The 27347-nt window shown below is 43.4% G+C and overlaps 2 protein-coding genes across 4 annotated transcripts in view; both read left to right on the plus strand.

Annotated features, from left to right (window-relative positions):
- The first annotated feature begins 14085 nt into the window (after window positions 1-14085).
- LOC132398287 (probable G-protein coupled receptor 174) overlaps window positions 14086-27347 on the plus strand; it is a 45375-nt gene continuing 32113 nt past the window's right edge. Inside the window, exon 1 of one of the 2 annotated variants that reach the window (XM_059977484.1) lies at window positions 14086-14224. The gene's annotated coding sequence lies outside the window, so the exon portion shown is untranslated. The remainder of the gene's footprint in view (window positions 14225-27347) is intronic. The other variant, XM_059977485.1, reaches the window with a different exon arrangement.
- Window positions 14112-27347, plus strand: part of LOC132398286 (probable G-protein coupled receptor 174) — a 169309-nt gene continuing 156073 nt past the window's right edge. For both annotated transcript variants that reach the window (XM_059977478.1, XM_059977479.1), the window contains exon 1: window positions 14112-14224. The gene's annotated coding sequence lies outside the window, so the exon portion shown is untranslated. The remainder of the gene's footprint in view (window positions 14225-27347) is intronic.

Consider the following 27347-nt stretch of genomic DNA (forward strand, 5'->3'; position numbering starts at 1 on the left):
TTTGGGTTGCCAGCAGGCTCCCATAGAGTGGGGGGGGGGTGGGTATGCTCATGGTCTGGTCGATGAAATCCGCATTCTGGTTCATGGTCCGGTTCATGCTCCTTATTCCAGGTTTTCCGGGTTTCCCGTTTCTTTTCAGGCATCTTATTCTTGATTGGGCTGGCTTCATAAATAGCTTCAGGATTCAGCCCCTGGCTACTGCATTGTTCCTGTCCTAACCCCCTGTTTGTATCCCTTCCCTTCACCTTCCTCCTGGCGCCCTGCCTCTGCCCTGCCCCGCTCTGCCTCTGCCTGGAGCCTTGCCCAGTTTGGAACTGTTTGACTGTGTCCACGCCTTCGCTAGGTAGGTCCAGCCATTTTGTCGCCACCTAGCATTGGGAACTGCCTCTCTGTGTCCACGCCTTTGCTAGGTAGGTCCAGCCATTTTGTCGCTACCTAGCATTGGGAACTGCCTCTCTGTGTCCACGCCTTCGCTAGGTAGGTCCAGCCATTTTGTCGCTACCTAGCATTGGGAACTGCCTCTCTGTGTCCACGCCTTTGCTAGGTAGGTCCAGCCATTTTGTCGCTACCTAGCATTGGGAACTGCCTCTCTGTGTCCACGCCTTCGCTAGGTAGGTCCAGCCATCTTGTCGCTACCTAGCATTGGGAACTGCCTCTCTGTGTCCACGCCTTTGCTAGGTAGGTCCAGCCATTTTGTCGCTACCTAGCATTGGGAACTGCCTCTCTGTGTCCACGCCTTCGCTAGGTAGGTCCAGCCATCTTGTCGCTACCTAGCATTGGGAACTGCCTCTCTGTGTCCACGCCTTCGCTAGGTAGGTCCAGCCATTTTGTCGCTACCTAGCATTGGGAACTGCCTCTCTGTGTCCACGCCTTTGCTAGGTAGGTCCAGCCATTTTGTCGCTACCTAGCATTGGGAACTGCCTCTCTGTGTCCACGCCTTTGCTAGGTAGGTCCAGCTGTTTTGTCACTACCTAATGTTGGGAACTGTTTCATCATGTTCAGCGTTCTCTGTAATGAGTCTTGGCCCTACATCTTGTATCCAAGGAGGAGTCCCGGCTCGGTGTTCCATGTTCCTGTCTCTTCCTTGACCCAGGGCTCTGCGTTCGTCTTCCCTCGACTCAGGCTCTGTGTTCTTGTCTTATCCATGTGCCTCGCCCAGCCCAGGAATAACTTGCCCAGCCCAGTGCTGGTATTCCCTCGTTCTATGCTGGGGTTCCCTTGTCCCATCCAGGAGTCTCTCGTCCTGTAGCCACTTCTTGTCCTTGCCTGGTTCTGGAGTTTGAAGCCAAGTCAAGACTTAGGTTCTGGGTCCTTGTTCAGTCCCTGGCTCGGAGTCCAAGCCCAGGCTCCTAGTTACCAGTTCCATGTCCTGGTTCCATTGTCCTAGTCAAGTCCTTGCCCAGGCCCAGAGTCCTTGTCTCGTCTGGGGCCTAGGTCATGTCCAGCGTCCTTTCTTCCTCACTTCCTTCTCACGCCTAGTCCTGTTCCTGGTAGTTCAGTGTCTGTTTCTTGCATTTGGGTCCGTTCCCAACGCCCACCTTATGACAATGATGGAGAAAGGAAAGCAGGTTTTTTTTTACTGGAAGGAGAAATCGATATTCAAGCCATCAGGTTGGAGGCTACCCAGATGGAAAGGAAGGTTTTGCTTCTCCACCCTGAGGGTAGCCTCATCTTGGCACAAAAGGAGGCTGTGGACCAACATTTTAAAATGGAAATAGGGATAGGGACTGAAATATTCGGCTACCAGGAAGTTCCGCTTTTGTTGGATGGAGTGGAGGTACTCAATGAAACATTCTCCCAATTTACAACTGGTCTTACCAGTGTAGAGGCCACATCAGGAGCACCGGTTAGCAGACAACTCCAGCAAATTCAAAGTGTTGCCTCGCCTGGAAGGAGTGTTTGGTGTGCTGACTGGAGGTGAATGGGCAGGTGTAGCATGTTGGCCACTGGCAGGGCTAACTGCTGGAAGGGAGATTAGTGGGGAGGGAAGGACAAATGAATAAGAAATTCACAAAGGAAGTGTTCCCTGTGAAATGGGGGAGCATATATCTTGTCCCTTAGAATGAGCTTCCTTATAAGGCGAGTGTATAATTTCCCAGCTTATTCTGAAAGAGCCTTTCTTGAACAATTAAAAACTAGCTATCCTCCAGTTCTCTGGCACCTAACCCGTAGTTAAGGACATTTTAACACAGCCAGGGCCCTTGCAATTTCTGTATTAGCCTCCCACAAAGCCTGAGTGAACACCTTGTAAAGCCCTGGGGAATTTTCACCCTAGTTACCTCAAGGCAGCAGTCACCACCTCTTCTGTAATCCCTATATAGCCCATTGCCTCACTGCTGTTTTGCCTCAGATCTGGTAGACTTCTGTCCTTATTCTGAAAAAATACAGATGCAAAAAATCCATTTAAGATCTCCCCTATCTCTTTTGGCTTCATGCATAGGTGACCACATTGATCTTCAGGGGACTAATTTTGTTCCTTGCTATCCTTCTGCTTTGAATATATCTGTAGAAGCCCTTGGGATTCTCCTTCATCTTGTCTGCAAACAATTTTAGCAAATCTGATTTCCCTCTTAAATTTTGCTTACTATTTATTTTACCACGTTGTTCCATGTTCCCTATATCTGCTCGGCACCCTCATCCTCTTGTTAACCAGAACTTAAATATATCTTGAAAACTAGGTTCGCTAAATCTGTTAGCCTTGCCTTTTCTAACAGGAAGATATAATCTCCGTATTCTTAAAATTACATTTGAAGGTCTCCCACTTATGTAGTACTGTTTTGCAAAAAAGCAACCTATCCTAATACACACATACCAGGTGGGTCAAATGGTCTAATTATGCTTCTATATCTTATTGTCCAATGGACCTAAATATTGGCCATTTCCAATGCTTCAAGATGGCGGCCCGACACAGTTTGCAGCGGCCTCTCCAGAGTTGATGTCTGTTATTTGCTAAGCAGGGTGCCGTGCACAATCCTAATCTGATGAAAAACGGATGTGGGAGCACGGAGGAACATCTGGAAATCTCCAGGAAGGCCTTCTTCATTACTGCTGCTGTGAGGTCCGGGTCTCTGCTGGGAAGAACAGGCCCCCCAGTCCTCCGTCGCGTTGCCAGTGGCGGGGGCATCGTAGTACGCTTGGCAGAGGATGTTGCTCAGAGAGGCTGTGCCGGAGGGGATGGTCGGTGGTTTGACAGACTCGGAGTCCGCTGCGGTCCGGGCGCTTTCACTGTGTGCTGCGTCTGCGAGGCTGGGTCCGGTGGCGCCGTGGAATTCCATAGTGGGGGTATTTCCCTTCTGCTGCCTGCGTGAGATGATGAGTCTATCGGGACCCTGAGGACTCGTGGAAACTGTGTGCTGGTTTCTTTTGAACTTATAGTCCTTTAACATCTTTGGACTATTTTTACTGTGCCCATGGTCTGTTTTTTTTAATCAATTATGGTATTGTTTGCACTGTTGTAACTATATGTTGTAACTATGTGGTTTTGTGCAGGTCTTGTAGCTTTCATTTTTAGTTTGTTGGGTTGTAGAGTTGATCTCCTGACGGTGTGTCTGGGTAGTCTTGTTTTGTCTGGTGGGTTTGGAGCTCCTTTCCGGGGAACGCACTAAGACGGTAGCGTGATATTATTACGCAGCAGCCTCTCCGGACTCTGGATTGGGGATTGCCAAACATTATGTGGATTTTCTGGTGTAGTCTGTTTTGCCGTGTGCTTTTGTGCTATCATTCTGGAGGAACGTTGTTTCATTTTTTAACTGCATTGCAGTTGTGGTTTCTAAATGACAATAAACTGAAATTCAATCAATTTAGAATCTCAATCTGAGGACCAGTCCTATCCTTCTCCATAATTATTTTGAATTGAATTGACTTTATTACTTGTATCTTCAAATACATGAGGAGTAAAAACCTTTACATCTCAGTCTAATTGTGCAATTATAGTAATTTATAATAAATATTATGTACAACAGGATAGTCAATATAACAGAGAACTACAGTTGCATCATCATGAATTAAGCAGTCTAATAGCCTGGTGGAAGAAGCTGCCCTGGAGCCTGTTGGTCCTGGCTTTTATGCTGCTGTACTATTTCCCGGATGGTAGCAGCTGGAACAGTTTGTGGTTGGGATGACTCAGATCCCTAATGATCCTTCGGGCCCTTTTAACATACCTGTCTTTGTAAATGTCCTGAATAGCGGGAAGTTCACATCTCTCACACCATCACCAACCTTATCAGCTCTGGGGATCTCCCATCCACTGCCACCAGCCTCATAGACCCCACACCCTGCACTTCCCGTTTCTACCTCCTACCCAAGATCCACAAAACTGCCTGTCCAGGTAGACCCATTGTCTCAGCTTGCTCCTGCCCCACTGAACTCATTTCTGCATAGCTCGACACTGTTTTATCCCCTCTTGTTCAATCCTTTTCCACCTATGCTCGTGACACTTCTCACACTTTGAATTTTTTCAGTGAATAAGTTCCCTGGCCCCACCACCTTATTTTCACCATGGATGTCCAGTCCTTGTATACCTCCATCCCCCACCACAAAGGACTCAAAGATCTCCGCTTCTTTTTGGATTCCAGACCTAATCAATTCCCCTCCACCACTACTCTCCTCCGTTTAGCAGAATTAGTTCTTACACTCAATAATTTCTCCTTTGGCTCCTCCCCCTTCCTCCAAATCAAAGGTGTAGCCATGGGCACCCGCATGGGTCCCAGTTATTCCTGCCTTTTTGTTGGCTTTGTGGAACAGTCCATGTTCAAAGCCTATACGGGTATCCGTCCCCCCCTTTTCCTTTGCTACATCGACGACTGCATTGGCACTGCCTCCTGCACGCAAGCTGAGCTCGTCGACTTCATTAACTTTTCCTCCAACTTTCACCCTGCCCTCAAATTTACCTGGTCTATTTCTGACACCTCCCTCTCCTTTCTTGATCTTTCTTTCTCCATCTCTGGAGACGGCTTGTCTACTGATATCTACTATAAGCCCACTGACTGCCACAGCTACCTGGACTATTCCTCTTGCCACCCTGTATCTGCAAAAATGCCATCCCCTTCTCACAATTCCTTTGTCTCCGCCGCATCTGCTATCAGGATAAGGCTTTTCATTCCAGGATGAAGGAGATGTCTTCCTTTTTTTTAAACAAAAAAAGACCTTCCTCCACCATCAACTCTGCTCTCAAACGTATCTCTCCCATTTCCCACACATCTGCCCCCACCCCAGCCGCCCGCCACCCCACTCGGGACAGGGTTCCCCTTGTCCTCACCGACCACCCTACCAGCCTCCGGGTCCAACGTATAATTCTCCGTAACTTACGCCACCTCCAACCGGATCCCACTACTAAGCATATCTTTCCCTCCTCTCCCTCCTGCTTTCTGCAGGGATCGCTCCCTATGCGACTCCCTTGTCCATTCATTCCCCCCATCCCTTCGCACCGATCTCCCTCCTGGTACTTATCTTTGTAAGTGGAACAAGTGCTACACCTGCCCTTACACTTCCTCCCTCACCACCATTCAGCACCCCAGACAGTCCTTCCAGGTGAGGTGACACTTCACCTGTGAGTGGGCTGGTGTGGTATACTGCGTCCGGTGCTCCCGGTGTGGCCTTTTATATATTGGTGAGACCCGACGCAGACTGGAAGACCATTTCGCTGAACACTTACTCTCGGTCCGCCAGAGAAAGCAGGAACTCTCAGTGGCCACACATTTTAATTCCACGTCCCATTCCCATTCTGATATGTCTATCCATGGCCTCCTCTACTGTCAAGATGAACCCACACTCAGGTTGGAGGAACAACACCTTATATACTGGCTGGGTAGCCTCCAACCTGATGGCATAAACATTGACTTCTCTAATTTCCGTTAATGCCCCTCCTCCCCTTCTTACCCCATCCCTGATTTATTTATTTCCCCTTCCCTCTTCCTTTTTGTTCTCTTTTTGCCCATCACTCTGCCTGTTCTCCACCTCCCTCTGGTGCTCCCCCCTCCCCCTTTCTTTTTCCCTGGGCCTCCCATCCCTTCACCACACAGCCGGCATGTACAGGCCACGTGAAATTCTCAGTAATGTTTATGCCGAGGAATTTAAAGCTGTTCACCCTCTCAACCCCAGATCCATTGATGTTTATAGGGGTTAGCCTATCTCCATTCCTCCTGTAGTCCACAATCAGCTCTTTTGTTTTTGCAACATTGAGTGAGGGGTTGTTTTCTTGACACCACTGTGTCAAGAAATCTAGGCCTCCCATCCCATGATCCTCTCCCTTCTCCAGCTCTGTATCCCTTTTGCCAATCAACTTTCCAGCTCTTAGCTTCATCCCTCCCCCTCCTGTCTTCTCCTATCATTTTAGATCTCCCCTTCCCCTTCCCCTTCCCCCTCCCACTTTCAAAGCTCTTACTATCTCTTCTTTCAGTTAGTCCTGACGAAGGGTCCCGGCCTGAAACGTCAACAGTGCTTCTCCCTATAGATGTTGCCTGGCCTGCTGTGTTCCACCAGCATTTTGTGTGTGTTGCTTGTATTTCCAGCATCTGAAGATTTCCTTGTGACCACTGTATACAGTATTGATTAAGGAAACATTTCAAAACTTATTTGACAAACTATACCATTCAGTTCTTTTACAGTATGAGAGTCCCTTTCAATATGTGCAAAGTTGAAATCACCTACTATAATGACTTCATATTTCTAACAATTGTCTGCTATCTCTCTACAAATTTTCCTCTCTAAATCCTGCTGACTATTGGGTGAGTATAATCCCGTTAGCGTGGTCATCTCTGTATTCCTCAGTTTCATCCAGATATCCTCTGTAGACAAACCCTTCAGTATGTCCTGTCTGAGCATTGCTGTGACATTTTCCATGACTAGTAATTTCACATCTCTGCCCTTAATATCTCCCCTGATCTCATGTCTAATGCAATAGAAGGTTGGAACACTGAGCTGCCAGTCCTGTCCTTCCTAATGTCTACAATACCGTAATTCCACATGCTACTCCAAGCTCATCCACTTTACTTGGCACTCCTGGCACTGAAAAAGGTGCAATTCAGAAGATTATTCCCACTGTGCTCAACCTTTTGGCCTGTTTCTTTAGGCTTAACATAATCTTTCTCAGAAACCACTCCACTATCTGCCCCAAGCACTGTTTCCCAGCCCCTGTAGCTCTAATTTAAAACTTACAGACCAGAACTAGCAAACATTCCTGCAAGTTCCTACACCAATTCAGAGGCAGATTGTCCCATCTGTATAGATCCCACCTTCCCTGGAAGAGGGCCAACAGATCCAAAGATTTAAGCTCTCTTTCCTGCTCTATATCCTTAGCCACAATTTAATCTATATTATCTTTCTGTTTCTGGTCTCACTAACACACCGCATGGGTTGCAATACTGAGATCACCACCTTGGTGGTGCTGTTGGTTAATTTAGCTCCTAAATTTCCGAACTGACTTTGCAGAACCTCATCACCCTTCCTGCCTATGTCATTGAAATTAATGTGGACCAGGTTCTCTATCTGCTCCAGAATGCTATGTACTCAGTTCAAGATGTTTCTAACCCTGGAATTTGGAAGGCAACTTCATTTGGGATTTTCATTCTCATTCAAGAACTTCCAGCCTGTTCTAACCAATGAATCCCTTATCAATACTGCCCATTTCTTCTATCCCACTTCCCTTGTGAGTCACAGTGCCAGAGACCACACCACTGTGGCTTTTCTCTGTTAGGCCATTCCCCCTCAAAGGAATCCAAAACAATATTGTCATGGAGTGAGATGGGCACAGGTGTACACTCCACTGCCTTTTCCCTCTCCTCATGGTTAACTATGCCCTGCACCTTGGGTGTAACTACCTCTCTGTGTTTCCTGTCAGTCAATCCCCCAGGTTTACAAATGGTCTGGAGTTCCTCTAGCTCCAGTTCCAATTCCCTAACAGCTGGATGCTGGAGGTCACCCTGTCCTCTCACATCCCACAAGAGGGGCACTCCAAGTCAAGTCACTTTTTATTGTCATTTCGACCATAACTGCTGGTACAGTTCATAGTAAAAATGAGACAATGTTTTTTCAGGACCATGGTGTCACATGACACAATATAAAAACTAGGCTGAACTACGTAAAAAAAAACACAGAAAAAAAACGACACTGGACTACAGACCTCCGCAGGACTGCATAAAGTGCACAAAACAGTGCAGGCATTACAATAAATAATAAACAAGACAATAGGGCAGTAAGGTGTCAGTCCAGGCTCTGGGTATTGAGGAGTCTGATAGCTTGGGGGAAGAAACTGTTACATAGTCTGGTTGTGAGAGCCCGAATGCTTTGGTGCTTTTTTCCAGACGGCAGGAGGGAGAAGAATTTGTATGAGGGGTGCGTGGGGTCCTTCATAATGCTGTTTGCTTTGCGGATGCAGCGTGTAGTGTAAATGTCTGAAATGGTGGGAAGAGAGACCCCGATGATCTTCTCAGCTGACCTCACTATCCGCTGCAGGATCTTGTGATCCGAGATGGTGCAATTTCCGAACCAGGCAGTGATGCAGCTGCTCAGGATACTCTCAATACAACCCCTGTAGAATGTGATGAGGATGGGGGGTAGGAGATAGACTTTCCTCAGCCTTCGCAGAAAGTAGAGACACTGCTGGGCTTTCTTTGCTGTGGAACTGGTGCTAAGGGACCGGGTGAGATTCTCCATCAGGTGAACACCAAGAAATCTGGTGCTCTTAACAATCTCTACCGAGGAGACGTCGATGTTCAGTGGGGAGTGGTTGCTCCATGCCCTCCTGAAGTCAACAACCATCTCTTTTGTTTTGTTCACATTCAGAGACAGGTTGTTGGCTGTCCTGACTGGCATTCTCACTACTCTAAATGTCCAATAACAAAGAAAGAAACTTATCCAAAACTTACCTTAGCCTCCATCTTCTCACCAAAACTTCTTATGACAATACCTTAAGCTCCTCACTCTAACCCTGACCCATTCACACATTGGCCAGTCCAGTTAAACTGAACTTCATTGTTGGTTCTCCTCAAGTACCTACTTATCCAACAATTTCAAACATGCCAACTGTACCAACAAGCCTCACTCACCTTTTAAAATCTTACACTCATTCACCACAAGTATAACTTGCGCAATTTGAAGCCCACTAGATGCGCCAACACACCCTGCTCACTTTTTCGATCTCACACTCACTTAATGAATTGTTCTTACAGATGTGAGAATCCCTACATATTACATGGTGCATTCCAGTTTGCTAGAAACATCTGGGTGACAGAAAAACCTTCTTCAGAAACACACTGAGCCTCATAGTTTGAATCTATGTGTTTTGGTCTTGGATGCCACTACTATGTGAAAGTGAAAAGGATTCTTTAGCTGTATTGCAATATTGATGAACTAGACATGCAGAGTGGAGAATCCCGAGAACTGCAAAGTAATGCAGCTGTAAAGTTAAATTTTGTAGTAAATGGGAGTGCTGACAAAATGAGATACAAAATGCAAGTCCATGGACCCCTGGCAGTGGCAGGAGAGATGGATAGGGTGGTAAATGGGGTACTTGCCTTCATTAATTGTGGAATGGAAAATGAGAGCTGGAGCATCATGTTAAAACTTTACAAATATTGCTTAAGTCATACATGGAATAGCTGGCATGAGCACCGACCTTGAGGCCAATGGTCCCAGGTTCAAATCTGTCCAACTCCCTGAACGTTTTTTATCTGTGTTGAGTTGAGTGACGAGCTAGCAACTCAGCCTTGTAAAAGATAAATGTTAAGGAAACGGCAATAAAAAATGACACCTGATGCACAAGGCCAAAGGAATAGCAACAAAACATACATGGAGTACTGTGTAAACACGAGGAAATCTGCAGATGCTGGAAATTCAAACAACAACACACAAAATGCTGGTGGAACACAGCAGGCCAGGCAGCATCTATAAGGAGAAGCACTGTCGACGTTTCGGGCCAAGACCCTTCGTCAGGACTAACCGAAAGGAAAGATAGTAAGAGATTTGAAAGTAGTGGGGGCAGGGGGAAATGCGAAACGATAGGTGAAGACCGGAGGGGGTGGGATGAAGCTAAGAGCTGGAAAGGTGATTGGTGAAAGTTATACAGAGCTGGAGAAGGGAAAGGGTCATGGGATGGGAGGCCTCTGGAGAAAGAAAGGTGGGGGGGGAGCACCAGAGGGAGATGGAGAACAGGCAAACAACTAAATATGTCAGAGATGGGGTAAGAAGGGGAGGAGGGGCATTAATGGAAGTTAGAGAAGTCAATGTTCATGCCATCAGGTTGGAAGCTACTCAGACGGTATATAAGGTGTTGTTCCTCTAACCTCAGTGTGGCTTCACTTTGACAGTAGAGGAGGCCATGGATAGACATATCAGAATGGGAATGGAAAGTGGAATTAAAATGTGTGGCCACTGGGAGTTCCTGCTTTCTCTGGCGGACCAAGCGTAGGTGTTCAGCGAAATGGTCTCCCAGTCAGCGTCGGGTCTCACCAATATATAAAAGGCCACACCGGGAGCACCGGACGCAGTATACCACACCAGCCGACTCACAGGTGAAGTGTCGCCTCACCTGGAAGGACTGTCTGGGGCCCTGAATGGTGGTGAGGGAGGAAGTGTAAAGGCAGGTGTAGCACTTGTTCTGTTTACAAGGATAAGTGCCAGGAGGGAGATCGGTGGGAAGGGATGGGGGGGGGGGGGACGAGTGGACAAGGGAGTCGCGTAAGGAGCGATCCCTGCGGAAACAGAAAGGGTGGGGGAGGGAAAAATGTGTTTGGTAGTGGGATCCCATTGGAGGTGGCAGAAGTTACGGAGAATTATACGTTGGACCTGGAGGCTGGTGGGGTGGTAGGTAAGGACAAGGGGAACCCTATCCCAAATGGGGTGGCAGGTGGATGGGGTGAGGGCAGATGTGCGGGAAATGGGAGAGATGCGTTTGAGAGCAGAGTTGATGGTGGAAGAAGGGAGGCCCCTTTGTTTAAAAAAGGAAGACATCTCCTTCGTCCTGGAATGAAAAGCCTCATCCTGAGAGCAGATGCGGTGGAGACGGAGGAATTGTGAGAAGGGGATAGCCTTTTTGTAAGAGACAGGGTGGGAAGAGGAATAGTCCAGGTAGCTGTGAGAGTCTGTAGGCTTATAGTGGATATCGGTGGATAGGCCGTCTCCAGAGATGGAGACAGAAAGATAACAAAAGGGGAGGGAGGTGTCAGAAATGGACCAGGTAAATTTGAGGGCAGGGTGAAAGTTGGAGGCAAAGTTAATGAAGTCGACGAGCTCAGCTTGCGTGCAGGAGGCAGCGCCAATGCAGTCGTCGATGTAGCGAAGTAAAAGAGGGGGATGGATACCAGTATAGATTTGGAACATGGACTGTTCCACAAAGCCAACAAAAAGGCAGGAATAACTGGCACCCATACGGGTGCCCATGGCTACACCCTTGGTTTGGAGGAAGTGGGAGGAGCCAAAGGAGTACTGTGTGAAGTTCTGGACACAACATGATAGGAATTATTTCCTTGTACTGTAAACACTGCTGAAGAGATTCACCAGGATGTTGTCAGTCCAGTTCACAACACAAAATTTCCATTTCTACTGATAATTCTGTTCTGTGATTTCTGGACTTGTTTCTTCTTACCTGTAGTTAGACTGACTCTACTGTTCCAGTTCAGATTTCAGATCAGCAGTATCTTATGTTTAATTCCACGTTTTGATTTCTGACTATTACTTCCAGTTAATGCTAAATTCTTGTGTCAATAACATTGCTACCCCCCTCCAATTCTTTTACATCTTCCCTTCCTAAAAATAACATCTTGGATATCCAGTTCCCAGCCCAGGTAACCTGAGGCATAAAACTTGCATCACATTTAGGTATCATGGATAACTCCTATGATACTTTTAACATTCAGATGCAGAAGATTTAGATTTGCCCTTTTCAGCTTTTAACCATCCTAACAATTTTGTTTATTTTCCTTGACTCTTGCATTCATTATCACTGATCTTATTAATGCAAAATCAATTGTACATTCCAGTAGTTCAGACGAAGGGTCTCAAAACTGAAAACTCAGCTACCTCCATCCTCAGATGCATAGAGTTTCTCCAGCTCCATCACAGCGCCAGTGGCCCAGGTTCAAACTACTCTAAGTTTGTACATTCTCCCGGTAAACGTTACGTTTTCTCCGGGAGCCCCGGTTTCCTGCCACATTCCAAAGGCATTCCGTTTAGAGGGTTAATTGGTCACATGAATGTAATTAGGCGGTTATTTCTTTGGGTCAGAAGGGCCTATTACTGTGCTGTATCTCTAAATAAATTAACACCTCCCGATCTTCTTTCAGATCACCCGCGTTTTTCTGCATTAGTTTGAAAATAGAACCATAGAACATTACAGCACAGAAGCAGACCTTTTGGTCCTTGGCTGGGCCCAACCATTTTTCTTCCCTGTCCCACTGACCTGCACCTGGACCATATCCCTCCATACACCTCTCATCCATGTACCTGTCCAAGTTTATCTTAAATGTTAAAAGTGAGCCCGCATTTACCACTTCATCTGGCAGCTCATTCCACATTCCCACCACTCTCTGTGTGAAGAAGCCCCCCCCCCGAATATTCCCTTTAAACTTTTCCCTCTTCACCCTTAACCCATGTCCTCCGTTTATTTTTCTCCCCTAGCCTCAGTGCAAAAAGCCTGCTTGCATTCACTCTATCTATACCCGTCATAATTTTGTATACATCTATCAAAACTCCCCTCATTCTTCTGCGCTCCAGGGAATAAAATCTTAACCTATTCAACCTTTCTCTGTAACTCAGTTTCTCAAGTCCCGGCAACATCCTTGTAAACCTTCCCTGCACGCTTTCAACTTTATTAATATCCTTCCGGTAATTCGGTGACCAAAACTGCACGCAATACCACAAATTCGGCCTCACCAATGACTTATACAACCTCACAATAACATTCCAATTTATACTCAAAACTTTGATTTGTAAAGGCCAATGTACCAAAAGCTGTCTTTACTACCCTAATATTATAATAGTTTGCATGAAACATAAGTCCTTATACTTCGGACGCACGAAACCGGTACGAAGTCGGGTAGTTTTCACTATAAATCTATTTTTAAACCCGCTTTAGCTGCTTCATTTTTGAGCAGACGTTAATCTGTCAGTTAACGAAGTCGTGAGATACACACCCCTCCGCAGATTGCCGACTTGAAATCATTGATCTGCTGAATCCGAACTCGGGACCACCTTCCGGTGGGTGGTACAAGACACCAAGTAATTAAAACAAAGTGCTCCCCATGAAAAGTTAGTTTGAATTTGTGGCCCATTTGCTCTGTGGATTCAGAATTGATCACACAGCTTCCCCTGTTCAATGACTACGGCAAGTGACAGTGATCACTGCAAGGTCTAGACGCCCTAACAACTGCAAGGAAAGTACTGCCCCGCTGCCTTCGTGCATTTCTATGTCTTAGTTGTCTGACGCATTTACCTGCTATCTGCAAACGTCAGTGCTCGGAAGAACTGCGGAAGGAAGTGTAAACACCGATCAGTTTTGACATGCCACACTTTCAGCCGTGAGTACTCTGCTGTTTACATTAAATTGTAAGATGTATATGTGTGTAAGTCAGAAAGTGAGTCCAAATAACAGCGGCAATGATGACTCAAAGTGCTTTGGACAAAAAATGTTATGTTGGAGTGTTAGAGATTTCGTTTTAAACGGAAAACTCATCTTGCTTTAAAATACGCGCTCGAAGTACAGGACTCGGAATAGCATGAAGTGCACGTTTGTGCATGGCGAAATGTTAACTGGAGCTGAGGAGTGTGGACTGAGGAGGTAGCCCCGGCGAAACTACGCTCCATTTCGCAAATGCATAAACAGGTTCATAAAAAAATCTGAAAAAAATGAAAGATTGTATATGTTCCAAAATTGTATTCTAATCCCCCGGTGAAAGCGGTTAGAAACTCACTGAGTCTATTTAACGAGAACATATAAGATAGCTTTGAAAACCTGATGAAACATTAAAATATACTCCCGCAACTTGTACATTTATTCGCTGTTTCCTGTTTTCTTTCTGATTCAGTTTCATCGCCTTGGCTGACTCTCCACCGCTTCTGCTCTGTTCATTTTTCCTGGTAAATGTGAGCAATGCAATCCTCACAGAAGGGTCTCACATCATGAGCAGCTTGTCCCACTTCTAATCAACAAAAGATTGTAAATCTGCAGCAAAACCTTTGATATCTTCTGAAACAGACTCGAAATATACTGTTTCTGTGTCAAAAAGTCCAGGTAATTCTTTAATTTAAGAGCTGAAATTATTGTCACTGCCCAGATGATTTATGGCATATTTCAATCATTTACTGTTTTCAGTTCTTGATTTCAATGTGTTATTTTTATCGGCATGGTTATACTTAGCAAGGAGGGAAGAAACGGGAAATTCACAGAGCTATGAAGGGTTTGTCTCTACGCCCATATCTCACTCAATTGTCTATTCTGCACAGCTTCACCAAATAGTTGGGGGTAACTGTTTGTGTAGAAAGTCAGCCCATTATTTGCCAGCATCAGCCATTTGAGATGTATGCCCAGTTTGTATTAAACATCATTACTTAGATGAATAGAAAATAGGGAACCAGAGCACACCCAATGGACCACCATGGTCCATTTAGCTAATAATGTCTGATTAAATTAATCCCTTGTGTCAAATCTATATTCCTTCTGCTGCTGGCTCCAGAGTTTTTAAATGGTTTGATGATATCTATCTCTGTCAATGTCAGTGCATTCCAGCGAACTACCACTCTCTGTTTTTTAAAAAAAAACTTGCCTCACATTTCTTTGAACTTTTGCCCTTCCACATTAAATGCATGTCCACTAGTACCGGACGTATTGATTCTGGAAACATGATACTGACTGTCTACTCTGTTTATGCCTTTCATAATTTTATCAGGTCTCCCCTCAGCCTCTCCCACCCCAGAGAAAGCAACCCAAGTTTGTCATAATTTGTTTAACTTGATGTTATCCAAGAAGTAGAATCCAAGTATTGGTTATGTGATGGCCGGCTTATCATGTGCGATGATGATTATAATTCTTGTGCGGTTCATTTGTTATGGTGGCTGTGGAATCCAAGTATTGAGTGGCAAACTCACTCACAGTGAGGGTAGGCAAACTGTCCTGAGTCAGCTGGAATAGTTACTGCTGCAGGTTTCCATTGCTCCTGGGCAGCAACAAATCTGCATGACACCTCTCCTCAGATTTGTCATGGGTGAGTCTTTCCAAGGCACGCCATCTAGTTCGATCTTGTGCACACTCTTCCAGCTGCTTTGGACTAAGTCCAGCCAATGCAATGTTACTTTTCACATAATCTTTGAATCTCTTGTCAAGCCCACCTTCGTTCCTCTTGCCCAGAGATTGCACAGCATACATGCCATTCAGTAGCTGTTGGGGATCCTGAAGTCCTACCTGTGTATGACATGTCCTGTCCATTGAAGCTGGGTTTTCAGGATCATGGTCTCAATGTTCATGGTACCACTAGCGAGGATTGTTTATACATTCCAGTTACAGTGACTGTAAAACAAAAGTATTCACTCCCTTTGGAAGATTCCATGTTTTATTGTTTTTAACATTAATTAATTTGGCTTTTTTGACACTGATTAACAGAAAAAGTCTCTTTTATGTCAAAGTGAAAACATATCTCTATAAATTGATGTAAATTAATTACAGATATAAAACGCAAAATAATAGATTGCATAGCATTCACCCCCCCCCCCCCCCTTAATATGACACAGCAAATCATCACGGTTGCAGCCAATTGGCTTTAGAAGTCACATCATTAGTTAAATGGAGATATGTTTTGGAGACCTGTGTGCAATTGAGGTGTGTCAATTGATTGTAATAAAAATAGTCCTGTATCTGGAAGGCCCAACTGCTGGTGAGTCAGTATCCTGGCAAAAACTACAACATGAAGACAAAAGAACACTCCAAGTAACTCTGCAAAAAAGTTATTAAAAAACACAAGTCAGGAGATGGATACAAGAACATTTCCAAACCACTGAATATCTCTTGGAGTGCAGTTAAGTCATCAAGAAATGGAAAGAAAAATGCACAGCTGTAAATCTGCCTAGAGTAGGCCATCTTCAAAAAAACTGAGTGACCGTGTAAGTAGGGGACTAGTGAGGGAGGCTGGCAAGAGATCTATAATAACTGTGAAGGAGTTACACACTTCAGTTGCTGAGATGGGAGAGAATACACATACAACTGTTGCCCAGGTGCTTCACCAATCACGGCTTAGTGGGAGAGTGGCAAAGTAAAAGCCACTGTTGAAAAAAAACATATGAAATCTCAGCTAGAGTTGTCAAGAGGAATGTGGGAGATTCTGAAATTAGCTGGAAGATGGTTCTATAGTTTGATGAAAGCAAAATTGAGTTTTTTGGCCATCAGCCTAAACAATATATTTTGTGTAAGCAAAAACACACATCATAAAAAGCACACCATCCCTACCTGTAGTGGCTGTATCGTGCTGTGGGATGTTTCACTGCAGTAAACCTTGTGAAGGTAGAGGGTAAAATGCAGCAAAGTACAGGGAAATCCTGGAGGAAAACCTGATGCAGTCTGCAAGAGAACTGTGACTTGAGAGATTTATTTTCTAGCAAGACAATGACCCGAAGCACAAAGCCAAAGCTACACAGGAATGGCTTAAAACAAGCAAAGTTAATGTGCTGGAGTGGCCAAGTCAGAGTCCAAACCTCAATCAAATTGAGAATTTATGGTTGGACTTGAAAACGGTTGTTCCCTCACAATCCCCATGCAATCTGACAGACTGTGAGCAGTTTTGTAAAGAAGAATGGAGAAAAATTGTAGTGTTCAGATGTGCAAAGCTGATAGAGACCTATCCACACAAACCCAAGGCTGTAACTGCTGCCAAAGATGCATCTACTAAATACTGACTTGAAGGGGGTGAATCAATATTTTTGTGTTTTATAATTGTAATTAATTAAAAATCACTTTGTAGAGATCTGCTTTCATTTTGACATGAAAGAGGCCTTTTCTGTTGATTGTGTCAAAAAAGCCAAACTAAATCCACTGTGATTCATTGTTTTCAAGCAATAAAACAAGAAAAATTTCTAGAGATTGTAATAATGAATACTCTGATCCTTATTTCCAGACATATCTAAGCTCCAGAATTTGTTTTTTTAAATTGTAGTCTTTTTATTTTTGCAAATTTACTGGGATGATTGAGGTGTATAGTTTCATCTCTTATTAATGGGTATATCTGAATTTCGAGCGTAAGATATCAGAGCAGAATAAGGCCATAAAGTCAATTGAATCATGGCTGTTATTTCATTTTCAACTTTATTTTTATACTGCCCTTCTGTGGGCCTTCTCTCTATATCCCTTAGCCTCTTCTTCAATCAAGAATCATTTGGTCACCACTGCACTCACTCTAGAACATGGAATATAGACCACTACAATACAGTATAGGTCGTTCAACCTTGACTTTTTAAACATTCTAATATCAATCTAACCCTTCCTTCCTGCATATCCTTCCATTTTTCTATTATCCATGTGCCTATTTAAGAGGTTAAATGCCCCAATGTATCTGCCTCTAGCCACCACCACTGGCTGGGCATTCCATGCCCTCAATTACTCTTTGTGTTGTTAAAAAAATCTTGCCTCTGGTATTTCCCCCCCCCCCCCACCCATGTTTTTCTCCAGTCAATTTTAAATTATGCCCCTCATGGGGTTGAACTCTATGGTGGAGTACAACCCAGAATGAATTTCAGTTTACCAATCTCTGGCTAAAGGAATTCCCCTTTCAGAATATCTTTCACTGAGAACCACCCCCACCCCATCCTTCTGAGCTTCATCAAATACAGACCCAGAGCCATCAATCATTTCTCATATATCAAGTATCTCATTGCTGAGATCGTTCTTATGAACCTGCTCTCTCCAGGGCATTCTTCATTAGACAAAAATTGCTCACAATATTCCAAATGTGTTCTGATCACCACCTTAAAAATCCTCAAGAGTACATCCCTGCTTTTATATTCTAATCCTCTCAAAGTGATTGCTAGCATTACATTTGCCTTTTTTGGCACTGAGTTAACCTTGAGGGAATCCTGAATTAGAATTCCCAAATACCTTTTCACATTCAATTTTCTGAATGCTATTTAGAAAATAGTCTGCACCTTTGTTCTCCCTGCCAAAATGAATGACCCACAATTCCCTGCACATTTTGCACTTCTTCGCTCACTCTCCCAACCTGTGCAATTCCTTCTGCAGACTTCTTGTCTCTGCTACACTACTTGTCACCCCTCCTATCATTTGATCATTTGTAAACTTGACTGGAATGCTATCAATTACTTTTTCCAGATTATTAATTTTGAAAGGAAAATGTTGTGGTCCTTAAGGAACTTTTTATTAGTCACCAACAGACATCTTGTAAAAGACCCTTTCAGTGTTCCCTCCAAGTTTTTTTTACAGATGGGTGGAGCAGCCATTTCTCTAAGCAGAAAATTGTTACATGGCCTGAAAGCTGTACAGCATGTTTTATAAAAGAAAATTCCAGCTTGCAGCAACAAAGGCTATGTCCACAGGAGCATTTCAGTTACTGTGTGGCTGCACACATGCATCGCTTAGAGGGAACAGTAACCTATTTATACCCACTCTGACATCTACCATCCAGTAGTCTTCTATCCATGCTGCTACCTGAGGCTTTCCTCTTGTTTAGCAGTCTTGTGTGTGGCATCCTGTAACGGTCTATTGAAAATCTATGTAAATAATTTCCACAAGCTCTCCTTTTAACTGTTCATTAATTCCTCAAAGTATCCAAACACATTTGTCAGGTAAGATGCCCCCTAAGTGAAACAATGCTGCCTTCGTCCTGTTTTATCATGTGCTTCCAAGTACTCTGAAATTTACCATCAACAATATACACGGAAATCTCACCAATCACTGTCAGGCAAACCTCCCTATCCTTTGCCTTCCTTCCTTCTTAAAATAGGGTGTGATATTTACAATTTCCCAATGCTCTGGGTCGATCCCTGATTCGAGTGATTTTTGAATTATCATACTAATATCTCCGCAGTCTCTTCAGCTGCTTCTTTCAGAACAAAGGGATCTGAGAATACAGGTCCATAATTCTTTGAAAGTGGTGTCACAGGTTGATAGGTTCATAAAGAAAGCTTTAGGCACATTGGCTTTTGTAAATCACAGTACTGTGTACAGGAGATGGGATGTTATGTTGAAGTTGTTAAGACTTTGCTGAGGCTTAATTGGGAGTATTGTGGGCAGTTTTGGTCACCTACCTACATGAAAGATGTAAATAAGGTTGAAAGAATACAGAGAAAATTTACAAGTACTAAATTATGAGGGGTATACCCGAAGGGTAAATGCAGGCTTTTTCCACTGAGGCGGGGGGGGACTACAACTGGAGGTCATGGATTAAGGGTAAAAGTTTAAGAGGAAACTTTAATCAGAGAGTGGTGAGAATGTGGAATGAGCTGCCAGCACATGTGGCGCATGTAAGGTTGATTTCAGCGTTTAAGAGAAGTATGGATGGTAGGACTAGGCACTTTAAATGGTTCAGCATGGGCCAAATGGGCTGAAGGGCCTGTTTGTTGTACTTTTCTATGACACTAACTCTGGTCTGTAGTCTATTTGGCCCAGCTGATTTATCCATTTTCAGCTCTTTCCTCTTCCTTAGCATCTTCTCCTTACTAATGGATACTCTGCCTACATCTGGTCCTGAATTTCTTCAGTTCTGATGCTGTATGACTTGCTGCACTTCCCCTCAGTATCTTAGAGGAGTACTCATCTACTTGATTTCTCTTTGAGTTTCATGTAGATTTTTCATATATTTCATTGGCATCTGTTCTCATTATTTAAGGAACACAGTTCGCATTACACAGAACAAAAGGTAACATTTGAATGGTCTTTAGCTTTCCTAAAAAGGATTTACTGGAGTTTTTATCTTCTCTGTTACTCCTGGATTTTCCTCTTTTTTTTGCCATTTCACAGTGATGGGAGATAATTGGATGGAATGGAGGCCGAAGAAGGGTGGGAGTTGGAAAGTAAAGTTTTCTTCATAACGTCTGAATTACAGGATTAATGAAGCAAGGGGCGGTTTCTGGGCCATTATTTTTGTAAGCTTGATAACTATATTCAGTTTCTAAGTTGAATTAAATGATCACATCAGTCAGGACACATATAGGAACCATGGTTAAAAGCCTTATTTACCCTGGAAGGCTTCAGAAGTATATGTTATGACCTTATCATTCATTTCCTGCCATTACCTTTGCCTTCTACACACCCTATATTCTAAAGAAGTGAACGGCTGAATCAATGGCTGGTCAAGAACTCCAGCATACACAGCACTTGATTGGAATTTAGTATGGGAAACATTTGCAAAGCAGTACTTACAGACAGCAAATGACTGAAGGCAGTTTTATTTGTACATTTAGCCCAATTTCCCAGAATTCATTATCTTGTGCTCGTTAGGATTAAGTTCCATCTGCCAGTGCTCTGTCTGACTTTGCATGTGATCAATACCCTACTGTAGCCTTGGGCAGCTATCCATAACACCCCAAATTCTTGTATCACCCACGGACTAATCATGCCTCTTGCATTCACATCTAGGCTTAACATGAATATTTGGACCTGGGGATTTATTCACCTTTATGTATTACAAGACTTCCACAACTTCCTCTTCTTTATGTTGACCTACTCCAGATTTTCAGTGTACCGTTTCCTGCATCTACTTGGTGATTATTGAAAATGAAGCTTAGAAATAAATAAATCAGGAACAGAGCAGTCTATTGATCTTGGTATCTCAATAACACATTCCTCTGTTCTGTGCATTTGTAAAATATCCTCAGTAATTATTCCATCAGTTCTCACAGTGTTGTGCTCCTCATCCAGCATCCACAGAAATGCTATCCCACATTGTGTGTGAGTTCTTGCAGGGGACATTTGACAAATATGCGGCTAAGCACAGCTCCAAGTTTGCTGATGACACCTCTGTCATTGTCTGAATCAAAGGTGGTGATGAATCAGCATTAGGACGGAGTTTGAAAATTTAGTTGAGTAGTTCTATATCAGCAACCTCGTACTCAATGTCAGCAAGACTAAGGAGCTGATTATTGACTTCAGGAGAAGGAAACCAGAGGTCCACGAGCCAGTCCTCATCGGAGGTTCAGAGGTGGAGAGGGTCAGCCATGTTAAATTCCATAGGGTTATCATTCCTGGACCCAGCATATAAGTACAATTACGAAGAAAGCACAAGAGCATTTTGACTTTCTTAGGAGTTTGCAAAGATTCAGTATGATGTCTGAAACTTTGAGGAACTTCTATAGTTATGTAATGGAGAGCTTATTGATGGACTGTTTGGTATGGAAACACCATTGCTGTTGAACAGAAAATCCTACAAAAGTAGTGGACACAGCCCAGTCCATCACAGGTAAAGCCCTCCCCACCACTGAGCACATCTACCTGGGGTACTGTGCAGGAATGCAGCATCCATCATCAGGGACCCCCAGCCCACACAACGTGCTCTCTTCTTGCTGCTGCCATCAGGAAAAAGGTACAGCAGCTTCAGGACGCAAACCTGCAGGTTCAGAGACAGTGATTAACCCTCAGCCAGCAGGCTCTTAAACCAAAGGGGATAAAAGCTTCATTCAACTTCACTTGCCCCATCATTGAAATTTATTTATTTTTTTTTAATTTAAGTGCTGGCACATTTCTGCTGTCTTTTGCTCACTGGTTGAATGCCCAAGTTGGTGCGGTCCTTCATTGATTCTGTTGTGGTTCTATGAATTTCTTTGAGTATGCCCGCAAGATAATGGATCTCAGGATTCATTTTCATAAATGTATATGTAATTTGATAATAAATTTACTTTGAACTTTTTAGAATAATTGTCAGTAAATGAAGCACTTCTATCAAAGCTTTCATTCTATCAAATCAATGTGATAAATAATGCAGTTTTTCTACTTCTGTCAGCCACAGATTTAAAATAAAGGCAAGAATAGATTTATACTGATCATTTTAGAGCTGAGGTTTTTGAAGTTTTTTGTTTGTACCTTGCTCAATAAATACTGATAACACTTCAACAACTCTTAGTAGCTCATTGGATCTCCTGTTCTCTCTTCCATTGTCTGTCAATGATAGCGAATGAATTGAAACTGTAAACCTATGGGCCAGCCCCAATTACCTGCTTCTTATGGTAACTGTACCCAAGAAAATACAGATGCAGAAACCTGAGCCATCTAGATCACTGTATCACCCTGCCCTCAGACATCCTCTTCCTCAACTCTTCAAAATCAACTCAATTATCTTAGTTACAAGTAATTTGCACCTTTATTTGAATTACATGATTCCTTATGAAATGGTGTAAAAACATCCTTGCATAGCAGTTATTTTCAACAATAGTGAGAGCTATCATACAGGTCAGAAGGAGGTAATTTAGTTTGTGCTATTACTAGAAAATAATATTAAGTAGTAAGTAAAACACAAGTTTTAGTTGTAAAACTATAGTTGAACAGCACAGAAGCAGACCCGTCAGCTGGCCACTTCCAGCATACCCTTTTGTCTACAGTAGTTTTTGGTTGTGGCCTGATAGGCCTTAGAAGTTGAAGAACATGCTTGATGTATGCTAAACATGACACAGAATGCCTAAATCGTAAATGATTCCTGAAGTAGATCATAATCTCTTTTAATTCAAGTAGTTAGGATAAATAGGATCCTAGCAGGCATTGTTCTGCAGGGTTGTTTGATTTTTTTCCATGAGATTAAACCAGCCCAAGGAGCAGGAGAGTAACTGTACAATACTCATGCTAGTACAAGTTTAAGTGATTAAAAGTTGATACAGAGATGTGTATAAGACTGAGACTTTCTGTTGATAATGATTTTTTTCCCATGCATTGAAAAGCATTAAGCATTTCTGTGAGAGGAACTAAAACGTGATGTAACAGTGCTTTGTTTTCAGATCTGTGGCATCGCTACTATCTTGATCTTTAGCTAGACCCGAGTTGCAACTTTTCTGTGGTTCATTAATGCTACCATGCTAACCGTAACCCTAAACTATATTGCTAGTTTTTTAAGGGTTGCATCAAGACAGATGCTTGGATTATTTCAGGTGTTTGGCTGAGGAGGCCAAGCGCGACATTATTTCTTCACCATTTCCTCTGAAAAACAAGTTGCCCAAATCCAACAACCACACGCCCTTAACCTTGAACCCTGTCTTCACAACCAGCAAGTTGCCAAACCTACGCATAAGTGATCTGTATTTTCATTAGCTTTTTATGCTAAACCCTAATGCAACTGACAAATGTAAGGTAAGGTTATATGCCACTTCATTTTATTATTCCGTGACTGTTGGCTTTGGAGAAGAGAGAGAGAAAAAGCAAGATGATACACTCTGGATTTAGAGAAAAATATCAATGCCATTGCTGGGAATCTGGGGGGATTAAAAAGGAATGTTCTACTGGAATTTTCACTCACAACAATAGTTTACACAGAATAGTATTTAAAAACTAAAAACTGTGAGTGACAGTCCTGTGAGCAAAAATGCCTTGTTAATGAGAGGTCGGAGGAGAATGGCCAGAATTGCCAAACTGGCAGGAAGGTGACAGTAACTCAAATAATCACGCATTACGACGGTGTGCAGAAGAGCATTCCAGATTATTAGGAATATCCTGTACTTAATGAAGTACCCATTGTATGTAGAATATTACAGATATGGGCAGAGAAATGTCAGATGAAGTTGCAGTTCGGGAGGTCAAATTTAAGAGGAAAGTTACAGTTAATGGCAGGACCCTTAAAAGCATTGATTTTAGGGCTCAAATCTGCAGCTCCCTGCAAGCAGACAGAATGGTAAAGAAGGTGTATGGCATGTTCATCTCCATTAGTCAAGGCATTGAGTATACGGGACTGTTGTGTTTTACCTGAGGAACATCAGGGACGGTTATGTTTATTGTTTCTCGGAGACTTGGCTATCCCCCACCATTCCAGATTCAGTGATACAACTCGCTGGCTTCACGATTCACTGCCAAGATAGGACTGCTGAGTCTTTCAAAGGCAGAAGAGCTGCAGTATGCGTTATGACTGAGAAGTGGCTGTCCTGGCCACTTCTGCTCACTCGAGGTTAAGTGTTGTCTATTTTATCTGCCATGAGAGTTTTCAGCCATCAGTTGGTTAATGGTGTATATCCTGCATCATACCCCTGTCAAAGAGACTCTAGATGAACTGAGCAGCATAATCAACAGGTAGGAACCAGTGCATCCTGATGACTTCCTGTCATTTTGGAGGATTTTAATCATGACAGCTTGAAAAAGTCTCTAAATAATTATCACCAATTATTATTTGTGGAACCAGAGCAGCCCACATACTGGACCACTGTTAAGAATACTTACTATGCCATCCCATGCCCACACTTTGGAAAGTCTGAACACCTGCCTGTAATTCTACTCTTTGAGTGCAGGCAGAGACTGAAGACTACAGCACCACTGGAGAGGACCAAGAAGGTATGAATGAGGGAAGAAGGTATGAATGAGGGAAGCAGAGGGCTGCTTACATCACTGCTTTGAATCAGTGGATGGGCAGTATTTGAGGATTCATTCTGAGTCTGAATGAAAGAGCCACAGTTATCTCTGTTCATTAAAATCTATGAAACTGTGTGCCTGCGAGAACATACTGTACATAGGAGAACTGAAAAAAATGGCTGATGGAATACAGAGCTGGGATGTGTATGTTCATGCACTTTGGTAGACGAAATTAAAGGGTTGACTATTTTCTAAATTGAGAGAAAATACAAAAATCTGAGGTTCAAAGGGATTTGGGAGTCCTTGTGCAGAACACCCTGAAGGTTAATTTGCAGGTTGAGTCTGTGGTGAGGAAGGCAAATGTAATATTAGCATTCATTTCGAGAGGACTAGAATGTAAAAGCAAGGATGTAATGTTGAGACTTTATAAGGCACTGATGAGGCCTCACTTAGAGTATTGTGAGCAATTTTGGATCCCTTATCTTAAGAAGGATGTATTGAAATTGGAAAGGGTTCAAATGAGATTCACAAAAATGATTCCAGGATTGAATGGCTTGTCATATGAAGAGCATTTGCTGGCTCCAGGCCTGTATTCACTAGAATTCAGAGGAATGAGGGGCGACCTCATTGGAACCTATTGAGTGGTGAAGGGCCTCGATAGAGTAGATGTGGAGAGGATGTTTCCTATGGTGGGAATGTCCAGAGGACACAACCTCAGAATAGAAGGGTGTCCTTTTAAAATGGAGACGAGGAGGAATTTCTTCATCCAGAGAGTGGTGGATCTGTGGAATTCCTTGCCATAGGCAGCTGTGGAGGCCAAATCTTCATTTATAATTAGGGCAGGGGCTTATTGGTCAGAGAGTGAAGGGATATGGAGAGAAGGCAAGAGATTGGGGGTGAGAGGAAAATTGGATCAGCCATGATCCAACAGACTTGATGGGCCAAATGGCTTAGTTATGCCTGAATTAGGAGATCCATAGTCTGCTGAGGGTTAGATCGGTAGCATTCAACTCTGGTGATCCAGGATTATACAAGAATGGCAGGTACGAATTATGGAGGGCTATCTCAAATACAAAGGAGCAATTCCAATTGAGATTAGAGGTGGAATTGGATGCACATCAACGCTGGCAGGGTTTGCAGGTCATGACATCCTACATCATAAGACACACATGTCAGGCCACACTTGGAGTACTGTCAACAGTTTTGGGTCTCTTATATGTTGTTATTGGAGAGAGTCCAGAGGAAGTTTACGAAGATGATTCCGAGAATGAAGAGGTTAACATATGTGGAACGCTTGGTAGCTTTGGAATTCAGGAGAATGCAGGGGGATCTCATTGAAACATACTGAATGTTGAAAGGACTAGATATGGTGGATGTGGAGAGGATATTTGCTAGAGTGGGGGTATCTAGAACCAGTGGGCACAGCCTCAAAATTGAGGGGTGATCTTTTAGAACAGAGGTAAGGAGGAATTTTTTTAGCCCGAGAACAGTGAATCTGTGGAAAGCTCTGACACAGACTGAGGTGGAGGCCTAGTCCAAGTTTATATTTAAGGCAGATGTTGATCGTTTGCTGACTGGTCAGGGCAGCAAAGGATATGGCAAGAAAGTAGGTGTATGAAGTTGAGTGGAATCTGGGATCAGCCATGATCAGATGATGGAAAAGACTCAATGGGCAGAATGGCCCAATTCTGCACCTCTGATGATTACCTTCTCTTCAGAATCAGAATCAGATTTACTATCACTGGCCTATGTTGTGAAATTTGTTAACTTAGTGGCAGCAGTACAATGCAATATATGATAAATGTAGAAAAAGTGAGTCAATTACAGTAAGTATATATATATATTAAATAGTTAAATTAAAAACAGTGCAAAAACGAAATAATTAAAATGAGTTTGTGTTCAGGGGTTCAATGTCCATTTAGGAATCGAATGGCAGAGGGGAAGAAGCTGTTCCTGAATCACTGAGTATGTGCCTTTAGGCTTCTGTATCCCCTTCCAGACATTAACAATGAGAAGAGGGCATGCCCTGGGTGATGGAGGTCCTTAATAATGGACGCTGCCTTTCTGAGGCACCACTCCCTGGAGATGCCCTGAATACTACGGAGACTAGTACCCAAGATGGAGCTGACTAATTTTACAACTTTCTGTAACTTCTTTTGATCCTGTGCAGCAGATTTCCCCAACCCCATTCCTGACATTGATGCAGCAAGTCAGAATGTTTTTCATAGTACATCTGTAGATGTTTTTGAGTCTCTTGGGTGACTACAGCCACTGTTTTGCCTTCTTTACACCTGCATCGATGTGTTGGGACCAGGTTAGATCCTCAGAGATCTTGACACCCGGGAACTTGAAATCGCTCATTCTGTCCACTTCTGATCTCTCGATGAGGATTAGTTTGTGTTCCTTCATCCTACTCTTTCTGAAACCAGTATCAGACCTTTGGTCTTACTGATGTTGAGTGAAAGGTTGTTGCTGTGATACTACTCAACCAGCTGATTGATATATCTTGCTCCTGTATACCCTGTCATCACAATCTGAGAATCTGCCAACAATGCTTGTATCGCCAGCAAATTTATAGCTGCCTTTTGAGCTATGCTTAGCCACATAGTCATGGGTATAGAGAGAGTAGAGCAGTGGGCTAAGTACATACCCTTGAGGTGCACCAGAGTTGATTGTCAGCAAGGGGGAGGTATTATCACCTGTCCGCACAGACTGTGGTCTTCTGGTTACAAAGTCAAGGATCCAATTGCAGAGGGAGGTACAGAGGTCCAGGTTCAGTAGTTTATCAATAAGGACTGTAGGAATGATCATGTTAAATGCTGAGCTATAATCAACAATAGCATCCTGACGCAGGTTCTTGTATTGTCCAGGTGATCCAAGT

Source organism: Hypanus sabinus, chromosome 8 (assembly GCF_030144855.1).
Source record: "Hypanus sabinus isolate sHypSab1 chromosome 8, sHypSab1.hap1, whole genome shotgun sequence".
In the NCBI taxonomy this organism is placed as follows: domain Eukaryota; kingdom Metazoa; phylum Chordata; class Chondrichthyes; order Myliobatiformes; family Dasyatidae; genus Hypanus; species Hypanus sabinus.